The sequence below is a fragment of the Sus scrofa genome, chromosome 12 (assembly GCF_000003025.6).
Source record: "Sus scrofa isolate TJ Tabasco breed Duroc chromosome 12, Sscrofa11.1, whole genome shotgun sequence".
NCBI lineage: Eukaryota > Metazoa > Chordata > Mammalia > Artiodactyla > Suidae > Sus > Sus scrofa.
The window spans coordinates 7,660,307-7,667,038 of record NC_010454.4 but is presented as its reverse complement, the minus strand read 5'-3'; positions in this window follow the sequence as shown (position 1 = coordinate 7,667,038).

The window sequence follows — 6,732 nt, the reverse complement described above, 5'->3', positions numbered from 1 at the left end:
TGGCCCTAAAAAGCAATCAGTCAATCAATATACTAGGCTGCTGGCTTTGAAGATGGAGGACAGAACCCCGAGCCAGGGATGGAGGCAGCCTCGAGAAGCTGGAAGACGCTGGAAAACAAATTCTCCCCTTGAACCTGCAGAAGGAGTGCAGTGACAGTCGGAGTTCCCGTCGTGGCGCAGTGGTTAACGAATCTGACTAGGAACCATGAGGTTGCAGGTTCAATCCCTGGCCTCGCTCAGTGGGTTAAGGATCTGGCGTTAATGTGAGCTATGGTGTAGGTTGCAGACACGGCTTGGATCCCAAGTTGCTGTGGCTCTGGCGTAGGCTGGCAGCTACAGCTCCAATTAGACCCCAGCCTGGGAACCTCCACATGCCGTGGGAGCGGCCCAAGAAATGGTAAAAAGACAAAAAAATAAAATAAAATAAAAAATAAGCTCAGTGACAGTCAAGTCGGCCTCCTGACCTCCAGAACTGGAAGGGATACATTCGTGTTGTTTTCGGCTCCTACGTTTACGGTCGTGTAGCTCAGTAACCATGAGCAAACTGAGACAGAGGGGAAGGGACCAACCAATGGTTGATTGAATCCCAGTGCAGGACACGGAGGCATTTGCGGAACCTCTTTGCTCTCACCTGGATGCAAGAAAATTTTCCCGGGAAGATGCAGCGCAAAACTGTGACAGGCAGTGTGTTGCCTAGAACCGTGTTTCCGGCGGCAGTGCATTCGAGAAAACACTCGGGTCCTATATGCAGGGCTGTTCCCGCAGCCGTGCGTTTGGGAAAACACTTCTGCTCCTGTGGGGCTGAATCTGGCAAGTCGGCTGTTGAGAGAGGTTCGAGGAGCTGGGAGCTTGGGAAGGGCCTTGAATCTGAGGCCTTGGGAATCTTCAAAGGAACCGGCCTTGCAGCGCTGGGTCTGCTCGGTGTAGAAAGTCGAGATAAGCCACACTTGCGAGCAGAGTTCTAGTATCTGTCCCCACAGCCCCGAGCGTGGCCCTGCCCGCGTGCTGGGGTGCATGAGGCCCTCACCCTCACGTGGAGGAGAGAGAGGAAGTTTCCTTACAGCACACAGGTCGCCAGCTGGCTGCCGACGCCGTGATGGATTGGTTCCCCAGCCACGGCCTGGCGCACTCACTTTGATGGATTGGAGGCCAAGGTCACCAGTTTGATCTGCCTTTGGGTCTATTGAGTCTCGATGAAAAAGTCCATTTTCATCACGCAGACTGCCCTCCGGTCTGTTATCGCTGAATGATTCTTGGGTCACAAGGCAGACGGACAGGGTCCAGATGGAAAAACCCTCCAGGCCCCGACAATTGACAAGGGGTCAATTGTGCCCACTGTGTCCGAAGCCCAGGGGATGTGGGCGGCAGATGTGGGCAGGCAGAGGGCGGCCCCTCCTCGTGCCCAGCCTGGACCAGCCACCCTGACCCTGGGGGTGGGGCCCCTGGGGAAGGCAGGCCCTGCGGGCAGAAGCTCGCCCGTGCTGGCCTTCCCTCGGGTTGGGGGCTCAGCAAACCCATCCCCGCCCTTGCTTGTCCTCCGTGGCGTGGCTTTGAATCCCCTCTCTGGCCCACGCGACCTCATCTGCATGAGCTGTTCCAGACACGTGGGGAGTCTCAGCTCAGACTCCACAACAAAATCCCCCAGTGGGGTGTAAAGAGCAGACGTGATTTCTCTCAGTCTGGGGGGCTGGAAGCCCCAAATTAAGTTCCCAGCATGGGTGGCTTTGCTGAAGGCTCCCTCCCTGGCTGGCCAACGGCCGCCTTCTCAGCGTGTCCTATGACGGGTGTGCTGGCCTCTTCCTCTTTCGGGACCCTCATCCCAGCCTGCAGGCCCCACCTGCATGAGCTCGCCTTACCTAACCGCCCCCCAAGGCCCCACCTCCTAATATCACGCTGTTGTGGGTGAGGGCTTCACAACCCATGTGTTTAGACCGGGTCACAAACATTCAGTCCGTAGCACGCCGCCCCCCTGACATATAGTTGCCTTCTGGTCATTTCTACTTAAAAAGGCTTCTGTGTTTAAGGCCAACCTTAACTGCCCTGAAATTGGTGCCCCCTCAGTCTTCCCTCCCAGGACACGTGACCTGAAAGCATTTCTGTCTTAGGTTGACCTTTATTAAAAAAAAAGAAAAAGGAGTTTCCATTGTGGCTCAGTGGGTTAAGGATCTGACATTGTCTCTGTGAGGATTTGGGTTCGAACCCTGGCCTCGCTCAGTGGGTTAAGGATCTGGCATCGCTGTGGCTGTGGTGTAGGCTGGCAGCTGCAGCTCCCACTTGACCCCTAGCCTGGGAACTTCATATGCTGCAGGTGCGGCCATAAAAAGAAAAGAAAAAAAAGGCTCCAGTCAGAGCTGTGGTGTTCATGGTGGTGTTTTGGGCCGAGCTGGATTGGCATGGGGCATAGGGTGTAGCCGGCTGGGGGGATGCTCCACGCATGCAGCAGCAGAGGCAGTGGATGCTGCCCAGCATCCTGCTGGACATGGGATGGAAGATGTTTCTCGAAAACAAAGAACGATCCGGCCCCAGATGCCACCAGTGCTGAGGCTGAGAACTCCTGCTCTGTCTGGAAGAATTCCAGTTGCCTCTGCTGGATAAATGGCTTGGTGGCTCAGGTCTGGCTGCCGTAGAGTTGGTTTTATTGATCTGCCTTGGCATCAAGCCTTCAATTTACACTGAGCAGAAATGTAGCCTGGGAGTTCCCGCTGTGGTGCAGTAGGTTAGGAATCTGACTGGTGGCTTGGGTGGCTGTGGAGGTGCAGGTTCAAGTCCCAGCCTGGTACAGTGGGTTAAAGGATCTGGTGTTGCTGCAGATGTGGCACAGGTACCTCGCAGCTAGCCACTGGGATTCAATCCCTGGCCCAGGAACTTCCATATGCTGGGTGTGGGGCCATTAAAAAAAAAGAAAGAAAGAAAAGAAACGCAGCCTGACGGGGTTTGCATGACTGGATATCTGTCAAGACTGTTTGGAGGACGCCGGCTGGGACTCCACCCCTGCCCCCTTCAAAGATCTCACGAGAATCCCTCTCAGCCCTCAGCATCAGAAAGAGCTGCTTCTGGCATCCTTCCAACCTCGGGGACTTCATGAGTCTCAAAATGTGTGGATTTCCCTCTTCACTTGGACTAATAGGAAGCTCAGAGCCCAACTGGAGTCCACTTTTGAGAACGTTCCTGTGTCCCACCCTCTTGGTTCAGGGACTGTTTGTTCCAGCCTTGTTTTCCCACTGATCTATTTTTATCCTATTGTCATTGTAAGCTGCCTCCAACCGTTTTTTGGAACAAAGCAGGGCATAAAAGCAAAATTCAGGAGTTGCCTAGTGGCTCAGTGGGTTAAGGATCCTGCATTGTCACTGCTGTGGTGCAGGTTTGATCCCTGGCCTGGAAACTCTGCCTGCCATAGGCACGGCCAAAAGGAGAAAAAAAAAAAAAAAAAAATCGTGGAGTCCTGGGGCCTCGTCAGATATTTTTTAACGTAGCTAGTGTCATTTCAGGGTTGGAGTGCCACCAGGAAGGCAGTCCGCCCTCCCCGGCTTGGAGAACAGAAGCTCTGTGCGTAAGAGCAACAGGTTGGAGAGGCAAAGCCTCCACCCTCCGTCTGCCTGCAAATACCTTCCCTCCCCCAGAGCGTTCTTTCCATGCTCCCATCTGGCTGTTGGCAGGACGCCCCAGGGCCTCGAGGAGCCTGCTAAGGGAAGGAGATAGACAAGCTCTCCCGAACTTGCCTCTCCTGTGTCTTCTTTTTTTCTTTTTAGGGCCACACCCGCGGCATATGGAGGTTCCCAGGCTAGGGGTCAAATTGGAACTACAGCCACAGACACAGCAACGCCAGATCTGAGCTGAGTCTGAGACCTACACCACAGCCACAGCAATGCTGGATCCTCAACCCACTGAGTGAGGCCAGGGATCGAACTCGCATCCTCATGGATGGTAGTTGGATTTGTTTCCGCTGCGTCACAATGGGAACTCCTCCTTTCCTGCATCTTAGCTCAGGATCTTCGGGGTCCAGGAGGAGGAGGTTATAGTTGCAAGGGAGAGGCCGTACCCCCACCCCCAGGCTGGAGCCAGGGCATTTGGGAGGCTGCTGTGTGATAGCCAAGGTGAGCCAGGGAGGGGTGGGGGTGCCATACACACCTGAGCAGGTCAATCTCCACCCGGCCACCCTGACAACTACCCCACTCCAGGCACTGCAGCAGCTGTGGCCCACGCAGTCCTTGAGCTCAGCCTGTTCCCCGTCTGTCACGCCACTGCGCCAAGCCAACCCAGTCCACTTACTGCCCCCATGTGGCCAAGCCGGTTCCTTCCCCTTAAGCTGCCTCGGTGTCCTCATCTGTAAAATGGGCATGACCCAGATACTGCAGACCTCACAAAGTGATGAGAACTGAGAGAGGCCAACGCAAAGAACAGTCCTGGCGTTTGGCAGTCCTAACAGCTAAAACACACAGCCTTTATCACATCAACAGTGCCGGAGAATATGTGCTCACTGAAAAGGAGCAGGGCCCCCTGGGTCATCCGGGAGTGGTGGGGAGACACCCCGGTGATGGTTGGACCTGGGCAGGGCTTGGCCTGATGCACCTTTGGGCCACGACCACATCCCTGCAGGGGGTGAAAGGCTTTGGGGTCTTATCACGTTTTTGGAAATGTTAGCTGCAATGACTCAATTATTACCCAGAAAGCGTTCTGGATTCCTGCCGAGATGTCGGAGGTAGAAGGAGTCCTATGGGACATCGTTCGGGTGCGATGTATGCTCTGTGGGGCCCTGGGAGGCTCAGGCCAGCCTGAGACCAAGGGGAGAAGGGATCCCCACAACCCTTCCCACGAAGCTTGGGCTCTGTTCGTTCAATACATGACCTCACGACAACCGAACTTCCAGGAAAATGTTGAAAACCATTGAGCTACGGCCTATTTTTTATTTTATATTCTTCTATTTTATTTTTATTTTTTGCTTTAGGGCTGCACCTACAGAATATGGACGTTCCCAGGCTCGGGGTTGAATCGAAGCTGCAGCTGCTGGCCTACACCACAGCCATAGCCATGCCGGATTTCTAGCTGCCTCATCTGCAACCTACATTGCAGCTCACCACGGCGCCAGATCCTTAACCCACTGAGTGGGGCCAGGAATCGAACCTGCATCCTCATGGATACTAGTTGGGTTCATTTCCGCTGAGCCACAACACGAACTCCATATTGTCTAATTTTAAAGATGGAGAAACTCGAGTTCTCTGGTGGCTCAGTGGGTCAAGGATCTCACGTTGCCACTGCAGTGGCTTGGATCACTGCAGAGTTGGTTTGATCCCTGGCCTGGGAACATCCACATGCCATGGGTACAGCCAAAAAGAAAAAAAAAAATTTTTTTTAAATAATAAAATGCAGAAACTGAAGCGGCCCAGAGAGGGACAATTACTGGCCCAAAGCCACACAGCAAACCAAGGTTACAGCTGGCGGCTCTGCTAGTCCTGCCTGGTGATCCCATACTTGCCTGGTGGGCCCCGAGCCCCCAATCAGAAAGCATCCCCCTAGAGCGTGGGACCAGCCGGGCCCCTCTGAGGCCCCCGGATCTTCCTGAAGGGCTGGCACTTTCCCATCAATTCTAAAAGCAGGCCGGCAGCCTTGGGGTGGCCAGCGGCTCCCAGATACTCAAGAACCCTGGGTGAGTGATGTGGGTGGAGCGGGGCGGGGGGGGGGGGGGATTTACACCATGTCTGGGAGGCACACCCCCACCCATGTGCTGTCACACCTGCCTGGGCCTGCGGAACAGTGCACGCCTCTCTTCAATCCCCGCCCCCCCGGGAGGGGGACCTCTCACTCCAGCTGGGCTTGGCTGTGTGCCCACCCCCTCCCCCTGCCCCCTTGGGGGCCACGGCTCTGCCTACTCCTAACACTTAACCACATCCCTCAGCAGCTCTGATGAGCCAGTCTAGGGACAGAGGGACCCGGGCGACATTTTAATTATGCTTCTAATCGCTTCCCAGGAGAAGGATGTTCCCACCTCAATTTCTCCCTGCAGACGCTGCAGGGAGAAGGGCAGGGGTTCCAGGAACTCAGCCACACAAGGGCTGCCAGGTGGAAAGAAGGGCTGTGAGGGGCTTCAGGACAGAGACAGCCCTGCCCAGGCTGATGGGGGAGGGAGGAGCTGGACCACAGAGGGGTCACGGGTCCTGTCCAGGCACACGCCCCATCTCACTGCCCCAAGTAATGGAGCTTTGAGGTGCGTGTGTTCAGACTCTACCTTGGTGATTTCCGAGGGGGCCGTGTGGCCCCTGGAGCACATCTCCCCCACAAGATGGGGACACCAGGGTCTCCCTCCCACAGCCAAGAGGCAGAACAGCAACCACACCCCCTGTAAGTTCATTCTCCGGGACAGACGTACAAGGGTGGAGAGGAGAGAACGGAGGGCCCCCCTTCCCCTGCGGGCAGGCGGGCAGCGCCTGAGCGTCCTGGTGGCAACCTTCTCCCCGGCTCCAACACGGCTCAGACACCTCCCTCGGTTTAGCAACTTCGCCAACACCCCGGCAGTGACCCTGTCTCCAGCCCAGCCCAGCAAGAGCAGCATGACTCGCATTTAGCAGAAGGAGAGTGGGCACCAAACGGTTGAGTGGCTGAGCCCCTGAGGGCCCCAAACTGCTAAGTGGCAGTTTAGACACCAAATCCCAGAGCTCCTGGGGCTGCCCAGGCTGATGGGCAGACGAGGTCCTGTCCTTCCAGAAGCTGGAGAGCAGAGCGGGTGGGCGGGCCCAG